This window comes from Adiantum capillus-veneris, chromosome 10 (genome assembly GCF_014529385.1).
Source record: "Adiantum capillus-veneris isolate H3 chromosome 10, ASM1452938v2, whole genome shotgun sequence".
NCBI lineage: Eukaryota > Viridiplantae > Streptophyta > Polypodiopsida > Polypodiales > Pteridaceae > Adiantum > Adiantum capillus-veneris.
Genome location: NC_140940.1, coordinates 96,710,172 through 96,730,161, shown reverse-complemented (window position 1 = coordinate 96,730,161; position 19,990 = coordinate 96,710,172).

The following is a 19,990-nucleotide window of genomic DNA, read 5'->3' as shown; positions in this document are numbered from 1 at the left end:
GAAAAGGGTGCTCTAGCTACCTGTATTACCGAAAGGATCTCCACATTTGAGAATCCCCCAGCTCAATAAAAACCTCACGCTATCGACCCTCACACGAAAGCTAATGCAAATCGCGTATAGTCAAGTCTCAGAAATGACTATCTTCCAGACCAAGTCTCAGAAATGGCTGGGACTGCCAAATAAAACCATATATGGCTCCACAAAGGCGTACAATGGCAGTTTCCACAAGTAACGTACAATCCAACAGACAATGCGCTCAAATAGGCGCCAAGTGATGCATTCCCACAACAACTGCAAGTGACATCACTGTACTCCAGCTACCTGTACCTGTGTGAATCACCTGTACCTGTCCCTGTCCCTGTTCCTGTAACCTGTAACCTGTAACCTGTAATCTGCAACCTGCAACCTGTAATCTCGAAGCTCGAAGCAGAAGGTACTCGAAGAAGATCCTCCGTGGGGGCGCCAAAAGAATGTGAGCGGGATGAAAACACACACAGCGCCTCTATAACGACCCGACACACACTCTTGGGAAGATACACACACACACTATGGGGCACCACTCGGCTTACACAACACACCTGGCCGAGACAGGGAACACACCTCTGGAGTGAGAGGAGAGAGACTATCCACTTGCCCACTCCACACAGAGACACACACACACACACACACACACAAAAACTCAGCTCAAAAGAGGAGAATTTCTGATATTTAGATACAATTGAGCTTGGGCCAACACCAATGGGGCAAACAGCTCACACAATATGGGTAAAAGATAGCCAGATACAATCACAAACTAGAGCAGAAACTTCGCTCATAGGAGAAACTTACACAGAAAAACAGCAGGAAAAGAGTGAGGAATTTGGCAAAATAGACAGCGCCATCGCGTCCGGAACGGCCCAAAACCCCAGTCTACAATGTCAAAGTGCTCAAATCCGACCTCGGATGAGCAGTTTACGGCCAAAACAGGCTCCAAAAACCCAAAAAACACACCTGCGGCTGTTCCTCCTCTCTTCTCCACGTTTTTTCTGGTCTTTTCTCTCTTTTTTCAGTTCCCACACTTATCTTTATTACTTGGGCACCCTTGGCCTTTTAGATGACCTCAAACGGACCCCGAACAGGCCAAAAACTGACCTCGCAGTGCATAGTTGTCACCTTTTTGCATCATTCGCACACCTGGCACTCAGCTTTCTTCCAATAATGCATCTCGCCACCACGTGAAGTGGCCCCAAAAAGTGGTCGTAATGATGACCTTTCTGCATAACTCTCACAAGAAAACACCCACGTTGTGTCCGTCCTCATCCGCGTGCAAATATTGACCTCGTTCGCCCTCCTGACGCCACTAGATGCCATCTGACGCACCTGCTGACCTCACGTCGTCGGCCCGCGGATAGCTTCCTCGAGAAGTTTTACGCGCTACCAACTCCTCATTATTGTAGAAAAAACATACTGGTACTGGTGATAGTGAAAATCGATGCACTATGTACACGGTGTCCTTCCTGTACACATGTGGGCCCCACGTAACCACCTGGCTCTAGAAAATGGGCAATACTTTATTTGATGCACCATGCATGTATATGTACATATGCGCAATCCCTTGCTCCAAAAAACTCCTGACAACGTGGTGTGAGTGGAGTTCATAAGTGACTCTCGATGCTCAAAAATGGCTGAAATGAGCGTCGCAATAGAGAGTCCACACCGTGGTTGGGAGAGGAAGGTATGTAGGGAGAGATCATGGCTGAATATATGGGGAAAAGAGGACCTAATGTGGTCAAAAGCTGAGCACTCAAGTAGTGTGTGGTACTCACTCTCTCGCAATTGACGAGGGCATAAGGTGCAAAGTCGATGACACTCCTCGCCAGTGCCCCAACGTCCTGTCTCGCAGCGTAGAGAATGGGAGCTAAGACGAATGGAGGCAATGGTGCGGATCGCACTCAACGGGATGGGCTCAAGGATGTAGGAATGGGTTCGGTTACCTCGTTCCAAGAAGAAGAGAGATTTGCAGTTTGGGGCAACGTATGTGGTGTAATGGATGAAGCGAGAACCTCCGGATTTCTCCCAAGCCGTGATACATTGGCGTTGTAAGAAGGCCTCATTAACTTGGGAGTCGATCGACGCATCCTTGACCAAGTGACATGCATCCCATCTTCCAAACCATTTTTTGATATCAAGCATCCACCCCGAACTTAGTATTTTGCTCTTGCATGTCTTTTGAACCATTTGACTTGCTTCATATGCGATTCTAGGAAGTCGATGCAAAGGGCTACGTTGTGTCTTACGCATGTACTCCACAACCCTTTGCATGCCCAAGACCTCAATGGGAAGCAATCCGGACTCAAGAAGTAAGAGCATGTAGGGTGTTTGTGTCTTGACTTGGAGAAAGTTGGTGAGAAAACACTTTTGGACATTCTCAAACTCTTTCCAAGTAGACTTCCCGATGCTTCCACCCCACACCTCCACTCCATAAAGAAGCACCGGTGTCACCAATGTGTCAAAGAGGTACTTTTTGAGAGCCCAACACTTGATCTCTCCTGCATTGCACATGTTCTCAAATGCATAATAGGCCCTCTTTCCGGCTTCCAAGCGACGCATTGCACAATCCTTCCATTTATGATTGGATGGAACCTCAAGGCCAAGGTACTTGAAGTGATCTACCACTTCAAGTTTCTCATTGTTATATACAATGCATGGATTTTCATCATTGAGGGTCTTTACAAGCATAACCTTGGTTTTGGATCCATTCACGATCAGCCCGCTATGTAGGCAAAAGCGTTCCAAGACACTCATAAGCTTTTGTGCATCTTCTAACGTATGTACCAAGAGCACTACATCATCGGCATAAAGCAAAAGCATGATCACCGCATTTCCAATCTTAACCTCTTCTATGCCTTCTTGCTGCATAAAGTCAAGAACCATGCATTCCAATTCATCAATGAGTAGCCCAAAGAGGGTTGGGGAAAGTGGGCATACTTGCTTGACACCAATAGTGCTTGCAAAAAATTCTGAAATTCCATCTCCCATACGTAATCGACATATCACTTTTTGGTAGATGCGAAAGACTGCATGCATAAATTCTCTCGGCACTTGAAGGCTTTGCATACGTCTCCAAAGATTTCCTCGTGGTACCATGTCAAAAGCTTTCTTGAAATCCACAAAGCAACAATACAACTTTTTTCCTTTCAATCGAGACGCTTCCATAAGAACTCGAAGAGTGACAAGGTGATCAATAGTGCTATGATGCTTTCGAAAACCTGCTTGGCCAAGTGCACGTTTGCCATTCTTTTCAGCCCATTCACTTATCTTCATCTCCATGATACATCCAAATAACTTTGCCATTAAAGAACCAACCATTACAGTGCGATAGTTGTTCACATTGTTTACATCTCCTCCTTTGTGCAAAGGTTTGATCCAATTTGCACTCCAATCATGAGGCATGCCATACTGAAGTGCAAGGTTAAACATATCGCATATCCAATATCGTGTTTTCTTGCTTGTCCATTTAATCATTTCAGCCTTGACACCTTGAAGGTCACCTGCCTTGCGAGTAGCAAGTTTCTCAAGCGCGCGGCATACATCTTCAATGGTAAAGAAGGGAGACATAAACGGAAGGGAGCTACAACACTCCATCTTATCAACATTGGGTTGCTCATAGAGATTCTTACAATGCATATACATATCCTCAAGAGTCAAGTCACCAAAGCTCTCAACGCACTTGCCTTTTAGATTTTGCCAAAACTTGCCACATGCATGTGCTTTCTCTTGTGCTAAAAGAAGTTGTTTTTCGACTTCCCACCTTCTCCTCTTCTTTTGAACAAGTGCTTTGTATGTGTGTGAACATTCCAAGTAAACTTCATTGTCTTTGATTGCATCCAATCTTAGCAAGTGTTTTCGGGCTTGACTACATTCCATGTCAAACCATTTCTTCTTGGTGCTACTCTTCTTAGACCTTTTGCAAGACATGTGTTTCACAGAAAAGCATTCCTTCGCACAAGAGAAAATTACTTCTTTGAAAACTTGCCACTTGCATTCTAATGTTGGGCTCTCTTGATGCTCTATCATGCTTAAAATTTGGTCCACCATATCAGCATATATAAGTGCTCGTTTGAAGTCTAGACGTAGGTACAAATGATTCACATCATGATTGGAGGCTACATGCTCTGGCCGTTTACCACACTTGAGGTCAATACATAACATCCTATGATCCGATTCCGGATTCCATTCACCAAGTGTAAAGCTTTGTATGCATTCTAGAGTGGCTTCCGAGAACAACATATAGTCAATCACGCTAGCACCGTTGTGCTTTCTACATGTAAAGTCATTGGTGCCTTGCCATAGAGATACACCATTTGCAATGAGCATTCCGGTACTATTGCACATATGTAGAAGTGACTTTCCATAGTGATCCACTTCTTTTGCATCATTAGAACTTCGATTATACATGTATGAGTCATCCATTCTTCTTGAGACATGCGGCATGTCTACTTGTTGTGTGTCGTGTTGTAGCATATTTGTGCGAGCATTCATGTCTCCAAAAACAATGACTTCACCTTGATCCTTGTAATGAGCAATGTCTTCCTCTAGTTCAACAAAGGGCTGATCTCTATCCATATTCAAGCAAGCATAAAAGTTGGAGTCATAGTGAGGAATGTAGCAACCGGCCACAAACATGACTTGACCATTTGGTGGGCTGATTTTCAGCCATAAGTAGCGTTTATACTTATCTTCTTTGACAATGGAAACATCTTTCAAACCCTTTTTGGTCATACATGCTACGCCTCCTTGGCCTCTTCGTTGCTTTGCATTTTTGGCCCACATCAAAGAATGCACATCGTATTTGTCAAATCCAAGAATTCGTTGCGCATCATGCTCCCATGTTTCGACAAGAAGTATCACATCGGAGTCATTGGTAAGCTCATCAATGCCAATTCCCGCATTCCATGGATACCCGTTACAATTCCAAAAGCTTATTCGCAATCGTGAGTTGGTCTCATAGATCATGTGTCCCTATTTGTTGGCTGGACTTGCATCCTCCTTAAGTGGCTTTTCTTCTTGAGGTGATACCTTAACCTTCTTGCTTCTTTCCTCATATGCTTTGCGACGTACATTTTGTTGCATAATAGTGCGATCCTCATATACATTCCAACTTGTTCCTTTGAGGTAGATCCAACCATTGTCAAGGATGATCTTTCTCTTTACCTCATCAGCCATGGTACATACAATAGGTCTTTCTCCCAAGCGAGGGACTCCTTGTTTTCCAACTCGATGTGCACCATAAGCCATGATTCCTGACATGCCAAAGTGTGTAGCAAAAAACTCTTCAATAGTAACTGCAAGACTTTGGGGTGTTTCCATGCTTTCCTCCTTGATTCCACGAATGACGATGTTCTTTGATCGTTTTTGTCATTCGTGCAATTCTTGAGTGTCCACATTCTCTACATTCTTTGCTTGGACAACGGCTTGCGTGATAGGAGATGTAGAAACCACATTATCCTTACATATATCAGCCCATGATTTGGATGCATTTCTCATCTCACATACATTATGTCGTATTGTATCTATTGTTTCTTCTTTCAATACATGATCACTCTCAACTTTGCTCAAGCGCTCTTTCAATACATTCATGTCAACAAGCGACCGTTTACATTCTTGAACTTCATTCTCAAGATGCATCAAGCGTGTTGTTTGCATTTCAAGAACCTTCTTGAGGTGCTCATTCTCCACAACGAGAACTCTTAAAGTACCATTCTCCATTGCAAGTGCGCGCAACTCTTCACCTTGTTTGTTGACGGTTTCTTGTAACGAGATCAAGTAAGCCATGATCATTGCTTCCGTTGTTGTAGATGATGTGGTTGGATTAGCATCCTAATTCCTTGGAGATTTTGCATCATTTTCCATGGCGAGTGTGGCTTTTCCACCCTTGCGAGTTTTGTCTGACATTGCCTTCAAGTCGGCAACAAAAACGCAAAGTTTTGACAGTTTTTTCAGTTCTGAGATGCTGTTATAGCAAAGCCTTCCATTACACAGAAAAATTCTGTCTTTACATCAATGCGTAGAGGGCTTCGTGCTCTTCGATTGAGGCTATAGATCACCTAAATCGGAGTTCGGAGAGAGAGAGAGAGAGAGAGAGAGAGAGAGAGAGAGAGAGAGAGAGAGAGAGAGAGTTTGTTTGTGTGTGTGTTTTGGAGTGCTTTGGAGAGAGAGAGAGAGAGAGAGAGAGAGAGAGAGAGAGAGAGAGAGAGACAGAGAGAGAGTTTGTGTGTGTGTGTGTTTGTGTGTTTTGATGTGCTTTGGAGAGAGAGAGAGTTTGTGTCTGTGTGTTTTGATGTGCTTTGGAGAGAGAGAGAGAGAGAGAGAGAGAGAGAGAGAGAGAGAGAGAGAGAGAGAGAGAGAGAGAGAGAGAGAGAGAGAGAGAGAGAGAGAGAGAGAGAGAGAGAGAGAGTTTTTGTGTGTGTGTGTGTGTGTTTTGATGTGCTTTGGAGAGAGAGAGAGAGAGAGAGAGAGAGAGAGAGAGAGAGAGAGAGAGAGAGAGAACAAAGACTTCACATTGATTCCTGATGAATAGGATTAAGGTGCAGTAGGCAGAAGAGACGAAAACTAGACCCAGAGCTTTTGCCAGGATTCCAACCTTTACAGGCTCAGTTGCTTAGAGCTTCTGACAAAAGAACTGTTTACTTTTTTCAAGACTTTGATCAAGAAGAATCAATCTGTGAAGATGAGTCAGACAGGTTGGCTAGCGAAGAGGATCCCTCACCCTACAAGGTTCCCTCACCCTCTAGAGTACTTGTCAAGAAAAATACAACAAAGAGGAATATAGACTTCTCAGATGATGCACATCTCCCAGCAAGCAGTCCATGTGCAAGTAAAGGTAAAGCCAAAGAGGATGTGCCTTCTTTGGAAGAGCTAGCTGTAACTGATGAGAGGCTGTTCGATTTTGCAGCATCGTGTGATGTTGGGGACGAATATGATCTAGTTCATTCTATGTTTAACCCAAAATTTGATATTGAAGACCTTTTAGCTCAGCACAATGAATTATTGCAGTGCTACAGAGATCAATTTGAACTTATGGTGCAGGTAGGGAGGGTTGTTCTGCCTAGTATGGCTGTGGTTCAGTTAAATGACTGCGGTGGAAAAGGATAGGGACTGAAGAAGTATAGGGAATTACCACCTGCTTGCCTACATTCAACTTGCCCTTTGCACCAAAAAGAGTGCAAACTTATTCAAGAATCCTTTGGCTTTATGATTTACCTGAAAATCCTGTTTGGATTCCTCATGCAGAATCCTGATGAGGTGATAGAGGAGCAGGATGCAGCACCAGACAAAGAATACGAGGAGACAACACACATACAAGAAGTTGAGGAGGTTGAAGATACAGTCAACCTTGAGGTTGAGGCAATTGAAGTTCAAAGAAGTAAGATGCTCTCTGTGAAAACAACAGAAATCAAACTACCCTTGGATGTCAGTGGCTTCACTGAGAAGCATGCTCAGATGATGTTGCCTCATGTGCCTGGGTTCAGGATTGGAGACAAGACCTATATCTTTTTACATGATGTGAAAAGCATATTTTATTTACGGGAGGACTTCTCCCTGGCTATCATTTCCAGAATCCAAGAGGAGAGGAGTGGATTTGTTTCAGAGGATAGTAGCGATGATGAGGCAATGGAAACATCCAGCAATCCAATGGAATGCCTCTGAAGTTGCTTTGAGAAAGCTGAAAAATACAAGGAGACACTACCGGACGAAGCCACCTTCCAAGCAATAAGACAAAGCCTAAGACCATCAACAAGTCACAAAGAAGTGGAGGATTGGTTTAAGGGTGAAAGCATGTTAAACTATCATGCTTTTTCATGTCCCGGACAATGCTAACTAGCACAATTTTGACATATGCTAACTAGTACAATAACTTGAGCTACATCTCCAAGATCTATGACATATGATATATCAATAGAAAGCGCTTGAAACAAGGAATCCAAATGTATAACCTCCGACAAATTTTGATATTGTTTGTAAAAATTTTACCGGACGCCCAACTTTTTGAAGATGTGCTAACTTGAAACTGCTAACTAGCACAAAAAGCACGACAGGTTAACATGGTTTCACCCTTAACCATTCACGTCAGGAGTCAACTACCTCTGTGGACCTGTGGCAGGAAAACCTCTTTTTGCAGGATGAGAGCTTCATGGTAACTCTGTGTGTGTGTGTGTGTGTGTGTGTGTGTGTGTGTGTGTGTGTGTGTGTCTGTGTCTGTGTGTGTGTCACTTACTCAGACATGATATGTGCAGTCTTGGATTGCTGACAAGGATGACTTCCTTCGACGGCGGACTCGAGATTATCATGGAAGGGATGCGGCCCTAGCACAGTACCTTTCGAAGCTTTGCGAGGCGTTGATAATAGTTTTTCACAATGGAATGTCACAAGAGGGTACAACAACAACTTACACATTAAAGACACTATCACACTTCTTGGGTGGACCCGTGCTGCCCAAAAGTGCAGATAAAGTCATTCTTGTGGACAAAGTGTTTTCCAAAGATTGTTTTTGTTATTGCCCAGACTATACAGGTGGTCGGGCGGCGTATTACTACACTTACATAGCAATGGCACTAGCTCTTGGTAGACAAAACCCGGATGAATTGTTAGAGTATGGCAAACATCTCATGATTCGTTACAAGGGTGATGTGCCAAAAAACAAAATGAACCGTCAAAATCTTGATACACTTCAAGTAGCAATTGAGCATGTATTACAGAAATATTGAAATTTTGTACAATGTTATCCACTCAGAGTATCGTTCTCCACTTGTGGTTCACAAACACCATTGTCTCTCTCCACCTTCGTTGACCTTCACGAGCACTCGAGTTGTTGTATGCCATTGATCTTTTAATTTTATTTTGTTGTAAATGTCTGATGGCTTGTGCTCTTGCTGAAGAGACCAAGACTTCTTTTGCCTGCATTCGATGAATGATTCTACGATAGAACCATTCAAATAGTTCTCTCAAACTGTTAGCCTTGATTCGAGAGCCACCGTGTCGTGTGTGCCTCAAATAGGCATATCTGGCCATGTAATGAGACTTTTCCATCCCTTGGGTATTCTATATGGCCGGGTTCCCATACTTTTGTATAAAATATGGTAAATGATTGAAAATGATGTGCTGCATATGAAAACAGATTACTTAGAATGTTTTACACTCACATAGTTACACATAAAAGAGAATCAAAATACACAATAATATCATGTAGTGAGTAATCTGGGTGTTTGTCCATGCTGTCTTGAATGATTTCTTGAGAAGGTTGAGATTCTCCTTGAAATTGTTCATATCACCTTGTGACCAGTCATCTTTGTCGCACATAAAAAATAGCATGTCTATCGATCGCCAAACCTCAGCCTTCACATTACGAGTAGTTGGTTCTTGATCTTTGACTGCAATATGTAGCTTTTTCCAGCTCTGATACTCTACCTTGATAACATAAGATGTGTTATATATTCTTCCATGCTTTGTTAGCTTCGGATCTCGTATTCCTAGGGGTTTAGATAAAAACCTCCGTGCCTTCACCCCACCGATGGATGGTTTGCATGGGACATCCTTCTCAGTAGTTGATCTCTTTTCATCCCGCTGGATTTTCACATTGCCACCATGAAGCCCCATATCCGACAGTACCAATTCTAAGCACTGCAGGGCCATCTGTCGCTTTGTTGAGTTCTTGATTTTCCAAGCAAACCCGATATATAAGTAGACCAATTTCTCCACAATTCTACAAAGGACATTGTACAGATGTGGACATTCACAAGTGGTATTTTCGAAACCAATTGAAAAGCAGGGTCCTCAATGTGACGTGTTGGAGCTTTTCTCCACCACTTTGGGTCCATGACCTTTGCAGGCTCCATGCAAAACAAACACAGTGACTTTGCCATTGCACCGATTCCACAACTCTTGGTTAGTCTATCGATCAATCACCTTTGGAACATTAGTTTGTTGGAACACCCAATATAGAATGTCATGATCTTCTTTCTTTACCTACAACACAAAATAAATGAGACTTAAGTGGATGTGAACATTTGAGCTAAGCTGAGAATCTCTCTTACCTCAAAAGCACCAAGCCACCATATGTTAGATTCAGATTGAACACTAAAATACAAAGGATCATCAGTGGGACACTTTGAGAGGGCTCTATTCATTAAAGTAATAGTAACACGCTCTAGCTTCTTGTCTTTTAGTGAAAATGTAATACCCCTCGTGACTCTTCAAATGGGTTGTTGTAAAACTCCACCATTCTCTTCTCCAACATCTGCAGGTCCATAAAAATATTATTGAACTCATCATATGCTATGTTTGCTCCACGGCCACTGTAAGTTGCTTTAATATAAAACGGTTGTCCAAGATATTCTCCCTATGAGTCGTTAAGTTGAAGCCTCTCTTTCCAAACACTTGAGACTGATGGTAAAAGTTTGGACTTTATTCCCTTCTTAACAAAGATGGATGAGACAGATTTCTGTATAGCCGAATATCCTCTTTTGCTTACACCAAGTGAATCAAGTGTGCCTTGTATCTCTTTTGCAAGCACTGAGTTCTCTGAAATAAAGCGGTCCACTACATTTCTCTTTAGGACCTTAAACTTCTTGTCATGTACTATATCTGTTGCAAGGCTTCTACTTATAAGTGGCTTCAATCTCTTTCCTATATTGGCTTTGGGGTCAATGTTTTCCTTTTCAGGATAGATTAAATCTCTACATGAAGACAATGCATAAGTAAATAATAGAAAATTTACTTAACTAACACTATTTAGACACATGAAAACAATGCATAACTAGAAAACCAAAACATTCACTTAACTAAGACTATTTAGTCAACCAAGAAGCATCACCTTAATGCTCGGATTCTTTTCTTAAGACCTCCGGATGCAACCTGCAATGTTTCAAGATTGCGCAATTTCTTCTTTCGGATACGACCACCCAGGATGGTGTCCTTCATTTGACAACTTCGTACCTTTCCTTTCAATTCATGTACTTTGTTTTGTGTTGAAAAATGGTAACCTGATCTGTAGAATGCAAATGTGAAAGACGAACAATCGCACATTGTTGAGCTTGGAGAATGCCCTTATAAGTTTCAGCTTGCCTTGTAAGAGATTTACAATAACCCAAAAGGCCGTTTTCTCCATCACCAGCAAAGGTCGATAAGCTTGTAGGATTGACAAATGCTGGAGATGCATTAGTCATTGGATTCTTAGGATAGAGAGATCCTCTCGTCCAGATATCTATGTCTTTAGCTCCCTAAGCTCTGAGTGTGTCTATGGATGCGAGAGGTATATGTGTGTTTGTTTTACTCCGCTTAATCAATGGTTGGTACTCGTTGTCCAAATCAATGTGAAGGTGATATTTGACTCGTTTCTGTGTAACATTTGTGCCATTTGAGGAGTGCGCCATTAGCCAAAGGTGTAGGTTTAATGAAAAGTGCGTAGTTGCTGCGGCTTCATCCCTCCATGTTAGCCTCGTTCCCTCCATGTTGATGAGGTTCATTCAATGCAATTGAAAAGAAGATTATCCCTCAATCATTATGGACGAATGTTCAGAAGGGTAAAGAATCTACTAAAAGTACACTTTTTGGACTTTTACCATGACAGACCCGCCTCTATTATTCGCCATATTTTCTAGAGGGAGAGTGCAAAAAATACATTTTCTTAGAAGGCCCTCCAAATGACCTCCGAAATTTCCTAATGCTTATCAAATTTCTTGAATTACCACCCTTGGCATTAGAATTCGTAGCACCTCGTGATATGGTTGCCTATGCAAGATACCTCTGATGTGTAGAAGCATTGCTTCACCATGTACAATTGTGGCTTGATTCACTTAATGAGCTCAAAGTCCTGATCACAGTGGATATTGATCATGGTCATTTTCAATTGCATCTAGCTCAAAATAACTGCCTAGGAGCCATGCCCTAGCAAAAATTCAAACTCCAAAAATCTTAGAGAGAGAGAGAGAGAGAGACCCCTACGAATTCTTCCCTTTATCAAATCTAGCAACAGGCCTTGCCTTTGCATCATCAAAGACGTGTATAATTGTTGTTTTGGAAAGCTCTGCAAAATTCAGATAGTACATTAAACCTAATTCCACATTATCTTTCTTAGCGGCTTTTCATCAAAATCGCAACGGTTGCCTCATCTCGTAGCCAACACCACTCTAAGATCTCATAACTCCTTAATGGTGCGTGGTGGTTTGTTAGAAAGAGATCCATGGTTGTAGATTATCCTTGATTGTCGTGGAGCATGATCTTCTTCCTTAAGATTGTGAAGCTTCACATGTGGTCCCTAGCTTTGAATGATACAACTCAAAATAAGCTCCAATATCCAAGTTAAGGTTCTTACATGAACTTTGTCTTGCTTAACATGATGTAGTTCGATCTGCATCTCACATATCTCACGTGTTGGTTCTTGACTTTGGATCCATCACTGCCACATTGATGTGTACAATCCCAAGCTATGTGGGAGTACGTCCTTTGGAAAGCAAAGTTTGAGCTCTTAAGTGTACTAGTTTTCAGAATGTTTGTTGCAAGGTCAACCCTCCTTAATAGTTGTACTGGCATAAATTTGAGGTCAAAAGAAATTCAATGTCAATTCGCCCTTGCAAAGGCCCTTACTATCTCCACCGCTAGTCGTCGTACGGCCGTCCCATGGGATGGGCCTCTGGGGTGGCCCTTGGGCACCCTTGGGTGCACAAATTAATCCTAATAGAAAAGAAAATCCTGACATTGTCTATGGAGGCCAGCGAGGTAGGGCACAGGGGAAAACAGGTACGCAACGTGCTCCACGGTCTGCATCTCCACACACTGCAACAACGTATTTTGTTTCCTTCAAACCTTCAATCCTAGACCAATACCTTGCAATCTCATGGAAGTCGATGATTCCACCACAGCCTTGTGTGCAAGCGGTTGTTCTCACGGCCACCTCTACTTTGAGAGACTTCGCCAAAGCTGCGGGGTGTGTGAGAGAGAGAGAGAGAGAGAGAGAGAGAGAGAGAGAGAGAGAGAGAGAGAGAGAGAGAGAGATGGGAAGAGAGTCCATGCATGCAACCACATACAACATTTATGACCTCCACAACCTTTCTCTCTCCCCAAGGGTCAGAACCATTGTCAAACTAGTGTAAGACTTGTGAACAGACACATGCTCTTCTCCACCAATCCGTACCATATGTAGGCCCTTGTCATGTGCTATATATGGACCCCCTTTACTGCATCTGTCTTGGCCCTTGGCATGCTTACTCCTACCTCATTGCGCCTCACATCATATGGGCCTCACGTCAGCCCTCTAGACTATTTGCCTCGGATGGTGACAAACTGGTTTGATGGCATCGAGGGTGCGCAAGTGGGGCGCGGGGAGCGAGGTCCTTTGACTGAAAAAGGCCGAGAGAGAAAGGGGAGACTCTAAAACTTTGCGGAGAGATCCTCTCTCTACCCAATCCGCAGCCAGGCCCTTTTTCTCGTTTTAGAGTCTCCCCTTTCTCTCTCGGCCTTGCATACACCACAACTCCCGAGCAAACTCTTTTTCTCCTTCGTAGGGCACTACATGCTGACTATCCTTTTGCAGCATTGTAAGATTCTTGATAAAAGAAAACATTCTCTAATGTTGGTGGCCCATGGCTGAGATGTCAAAATATTGTCGAGTGCAACAAACTCCACCAAACTTTAGCATTTCTAGCAAATTCTGCAGCAAAGATTGGCCACCATCTTTCAATGTTTGCTTCAAGCGCCTCATTGCAATTGTGACCGTTCCAAAACTCATTCCATCTTTTTTTTGAGCTTTCATTGCCTCCAAACCACTCCTTAAGGCAGATCAAGTGAAAGTATTGTCAATGTAGTAAAAACCATAGCAAACATCTAAAGTGCAAAATGCTCATGCATCAATGCTCCAAAAAAACTCCAATAGTCCCACCGGCCATGCCACTGATGGATATTTTTCTATGCTTGGTCCATGGAGCAGACCCAGACAAGAAAGACCAAATCAACAATAATGATGCTCAAACTCTCAAACCCAAGCCCACCAACAAGGAACTATGGCTAGAGACGTGCTGCTAAAATCCACTACCAAGGAATGTGCATGCAATTGCAATATCAGATCTCATCAACAAATATCCACAAAGTGATCACTTTTCCATTTGGCGAAACAGAGAGTATAGAATATATGTTTTATTTTAAAAAACACAAAGAAAGGCGATCAACACGAGATATTGTCTGATATTAATGTGTAATTATGAATATTGGACTCATTTTCACAACAAGATTAACAAAACTTATCTTTGTCTTAGTGCACGCTTCGTATCTTCAGAGCTTCAAGAAATTTGAATTACATCGATAGCCTAAGCGGTTGGCTTACATCCTATGGGGTAGCACACCAATGTAGCTTACATCGATTCAACAAAATGACGGTTCCCTCCCACATCAATCGACACTCCCCCTTCGGTCTCGCCACCCCCCGTGTACTCGTTAAAAAAAACCATTAAAACACTTTTTCTTTTCCATTTAAGCAAAGCCTCCTTAAGAACCCATTCACACCCAACGCAGCCCGCCGTCTGCTTGGTGGCCCCCTTCAACATATGCATGTTCAAGTGTCTTTGGATCTAACAAGCTCACATGGAGTTGAATATCTCTCAAAATACCCTTAAGAAAACATTCCAATAAAACCCTTTCATCAAAACTATAGGGGTCACAATGCTTCCTCTTGAAATCTTGAAAACAATTAATATACTGAACAATTGGTTCGCTCTCCCCTTGGAAGAAGTCTAACATGTTCTCAAAGGCTAAATTAGAAGGTAAAATAGGAGAAAATCTAGCAACAAAAGCTCGGCCCAATCCATCCCAAGTTTGCATCAAATGTGGAGAATGTTGATGCATACTATGGTACCACTGCATAGGGACACCAGTTAAAAAGGCAACAAAGAACTACATGAGGTATTTAGGCTTGCCATAACTCTGAATCCAACAAGCTTGCACAAATTGTAGCAAATGGGAATCAGTTGCATCAGCTCCAACTCCATCAATAGGGTGTCATGGTCAAAAGTGGCATCATCAACTAAATTGGCTAAAAACACCTCCCAAATACTCTCATCAAGAATCTTACTCTCTCTCATCACTTTTCCTGAAGCAATAACCTAAGGAAAATGCCCTCATCTTCACTTCATCACTCAAATGGGATAAAAAATCATCCCAAGGACTACCAGAAACCAAGGGTTCATCCATATCATCATTGAAGCTGAAGGCATCACCCTTGCCAACATCATTCAAAGTTGGGGTAGCAACAGATGCTAAAATAACCCTGTTCTTGGAGTCCCTCCACCTAGATATGCAAGCATCCCAAATGGCCGCGAGGAAGGAAACCAGCTTAAAAATTAGGTATAAACAAAAATAGCTCCATCTCTGAAAATTGCAAGTACTTCATGGAAGCAAAGATGCTAGAAGCTGCATCCAATCGGGCGTGCCACTGATGGATATTTTTCTATGCCTAGGCCATGGAGCAGACCCAGACAAGAAAAACCATGTCAATGATAATGATGTTGGAACTATGGTTGAGATGTGCTACTAAAACGCACTGCTAAGGAATGTACATGCATTCGTGCATGCAATCGCAATATCAGATCTCATCAACAAATATCCACAAAGTGATCAATTTTCCATTTGATGAAACACAAAGAGAAGAATATATGTTTTTTTTTTTTAAGAAAGGCGATCGGCACAAAATATTGTGTGAAATTAATGTGTAATTATGAATATGGAATTTGTTTTTACAACAAGCTTAACAAAACTTATTTTTGTCTTGATGCACTCTTCGTATCTTCAGAGCTTCAAGAAATTTGAATTACATCGATAGCCTAAGCGGTTCGCTTACACCCTACGAGCAACGCACTAATTTGGTTTACAGCCTATAGGGAAGCGCATCTCATTTTAGGCTTTTACAGCCAGGATACACACTCATCCTCTCTAAAATCTCTTACTGTCTCTCTCTTAGCTTCATGGCGGACACTCTCAATATCTCTTGGTTTATGCAAAGGGTCGCCCTCTCTTTCTTGTACTCACGACAATCTTCTCATGCCATCTTAGAACACTACAGAGAGGATTCTCTCTCTCTCTCTCTCTCTCTCTCTCTCCCTCCAGAACCACAGAGAGGTTCTTTCTCTCTCTATTCTCTCTCTTTAAATCAACAAGAGGACACCCTTTATCCCTTTTGACATGCACTCCCTACAGTTGTGGTGTCTCTCTCTCTCTCAGATTCTTCTCAGCAAAACCCTGCCGTCTTGGCTGGCCTTCATCTCTTTTCCCCTCGGCATCACAACCAAACTCTCATACTCAGACCACCCTCATTCTTTCTCTCAAAGCTATGATACTCTGCGCACCTCTCGGCATGGCGACTTACTCCCGCTTCACAGGTCTCAGCCCGCTCGGCATTTCCTCGTTTTCCTTGACATGCTCGATCTCACCCCTAAAAAAGTTCCCTCTGCATGGCTTGAAAAATGATGGTGCCCTCTAACACCAATCGACACTCCTCCTTCGGTCTTGCCACCCCCCATCAGCTCGTAAGAAAAAAACCATTAAAACACCTTTTTTTTCCATTTAAGTAAAGCCTCCTTAAGCTCCCATTCACACCTGACCCAGCCCGTCTACATGGTGGCCCCCTTCAACAACACCTTGCATCCTTCAATGCCTTCATGAATAATCGATACACCCTTCTAGCATCGCCACCCTTTAGCTCTCAAACCGTGGTATTACTACATTGATAAGTAATAGTTCCTTGTCTTGTACTCAATGAAAAACAACGTGGAGCACGTCTTGGCCCAATTTAGACAGTGAGTTGCAGAACTCAGTATAGTCGTAACATCTTTGTATCAGCTTAAGACCCATCATTTGCGATCACCCAAAATGCATCTTTGAGATTTTATTTCCTTGGTCTTCAACCTCCATATAACCATAATGGCATTCTCTTTAACAGTTGAGCAATAGCTTTGATACTTTCTTTCTTGGCTTGTCACTAGCATTCTTACTACTATTTTTTCTTGCAAAACAATCCTCATGGCCGATCAAGTAAGAGTATAGAAAAAACTATATAAAACATTTAAAGTACAAAATTCTCATGCATCAACACTCCTCATGGCAGATCAAGTAAGAGTATAGAAAACACTATATAAAACATTTAAAGTACAAAATTCTCATGCATCAACACTCCTCAAGGCTAAAAAAGAACTCCAACATATGGCCATTTCAAGCATATCATTGTATACAAATAAAAATATGTTTTTGATGTATTTGTGAGTTTTATAAAGTGATACATTGCTTATCGTTTCCATTGAGGATTCGCGGTGGCAAGTATAAGGGATGTGGTATGCAATAATTATTGGATCATTTTAAATATTCAAAACTGCGTAAGAGAAAACTTTGATATTTTCATTCTTGAAACTTAAGCATTCAAACCCTCAAAATAATAGCACACTTTCCATGTAGATCAACTAAATGTATCAAAGTACATTGTACATACACAATTGGGGAGCCTAGAACCTTGGTTTCAATGTTATTATGGAGAACTCAAGATTTCCAATAGGTTTTGCACATTAAAGAATTCAAGATAGAGTTCGATCAATGAGATTTAATTGAGTTAGGGAGCCGAAAAAAAACATAGCTTCTTAGTTTAACATAAAAAGTCATTTCTAGCTGTAAAACTGCACTAGAATAGCTCTAGTTCCATGAGGGACCTTTGGAAGACCAAAATTATGCTTTTATTTTTAGCACGTGCTCACATTAGAAAAAATATGAACCTCAAAAGGGCCCTTTAGCTTAAGGGGTGATTAAGCATGGACCAATAGGAAGAGGGTGGTGGCCACAGCTATACCCTCTCAAAAGGTAGGGTAGTAGGGGGCATGGGGGCCTATTTGTTCCCCTCATTATAGCTTTGTCCCTTAAAAAGAGAGAGTAGGGGGAAAAGGGGGGAGGGGCTTTTACTCCATTTTCATGGTGCTCATAAAGTAACCCTAAAATTTCAAATTTTTTTAAAATCTCTAAATCTCACTTTTCATCTCCAAAAGCTCTCCTAACCAGATACATTGTCAAAAAACTATTTTCTTTGACCAATATCTGCATTTCTCAGCAGTACCCTCTATTCTACCTCTTCTCTCTTCGCTTTCTTCTTCTACCCCCAAGCTTTCCATAGCTGCAACACATAAGGAATCTTCCCATAGCTGCACCACTTGTCTCCCCCTTTCATCCACACCATCCCTTTGAACTACTTCTTCTCCCCTTACTCCCCATTGAGCCACTTCTCCCCCTCTCTCCAATATTTCCATAGATGCATCACAAATGGAAGCTTTCCATATCTACACAACTTGTCTCCCCCTTTCATCCACACCATCCATTTTAACTACTTCTTCTCCCCTTGTTTTCCATTTAGCCATTCCTTCTCATTTCATTCTTGAAGCAACAGGCCTCTCTCTCTAACACCACAACTCTTCTTCTGCCGGTGCTACCATGTCAACCCCCTCCACTTCAAGGAAGCCAAAGGATGAGATAGAGGCGGTTTTCTTGCATAACACTAGGGATCCTAATGGGGAATGCATGCCGCAAGTGTTTTCTAAAGGATCTTGGATCTTCATGCAGCCTATAGCTATCGGGCCTCATCGAATTCGAAACCATGGCAACCTTGATGAACATTGTAAGGGGAGACTTCTTGGTTTCAATAACCATAGAGTCAATGGCAGAGTGGTCATTGTACTTGGCGTTCCATGCGCTCGAGGAATGGAATTCCCAATACATTGTAAGTCATCAAACAAAGTTGGTTGTTGATTGTAAACGCTTGTTGCCTGGAATGGCCACAACCCAATTCCGTGGTCACTCTTCTTCGTGAAGGAGAAGATACTTTCCAATATTTTCTCCTCATTAGAATTTGGGAAGGCTTCCAAATCAGTTGGTATTGCCGCATGCATGTTTTTGTACACTTGTTCAAGGCATTGCCATTCAATGTCACACCTACTATGTTTTGTAGCAAGAATGTCATGTATGAGGCGCTAAAATTGGCATTTGGAGATAATTGAGAAATGGTTGAGGGAGTTCGCCAAGGAGATAAATACAAGTGTAGGGTGGAGGCTTCAGGTATATGGATATGATATTTGAAAGTGCACACTAATTTGCACCTATGTTTCCACTATGAGCGTTGGATGTGTAAGACTGGAAAGTGGATACCCTTACAATCTAGTGTTGCTAATTTTGTGACATTTGACATGTCCGTAACATTGTCAAATGGTATTTCTGAGATTGTGCAAGTTAGTGAACATTGGACACTCAACAACATAGGGGAACACTTGATTGTCTTGGGCTACGAAGAAATCAAAGATGCTTACTTTCCTCACAATTGGCAAAAGGGCAGTTTAATTTATATGTTGTCTACATGTGCTAATTGTTAGTCTTATTAAAATTATTTTTGTTGTTTTAGATTGGTAGGCGGATGGAGGCAGCCATGAAAGTGCAAGAGGAGTGGAGGTTTGGCAGCACACTATCTTTAAGTTTATATGAAGATCAATGTAACCGGCTCTAATGCCACCTTGTAAAGCATTCTGTTTAATGGAAATTCAAAACTTTTTTGTCTTTATAGTATCATCTTCATCAATTATGTTTTTTAGATTTTGTTTGGGTGTTTGTGTGCGCACCCATGTGTATTTGTATGTATATCAAAGAGCTTTGGGATGGTATCTTTTTATGCAGCGCGCGGGGTGGGGAAGGGGAGGGGGTGTATATAAAGGGGAGGGGGACTTATTTTTTTTCCGTCAACACTTGAGAGTGAGACAGAGAGAAAGACACACACACACACAGGTAGCACATGCTAGTGCATCCTCCTCCCATGCAACAGCAGCGTCAGAAGAGCCATACACACCCCTTTCGCGGTTTCTTCTTTTCTTAGAGGACATTGAATATGTTGGACGCAATGATCTTCACGGCTTCTTTACAGTGGATTTACAAAAAATCATGCAACTCC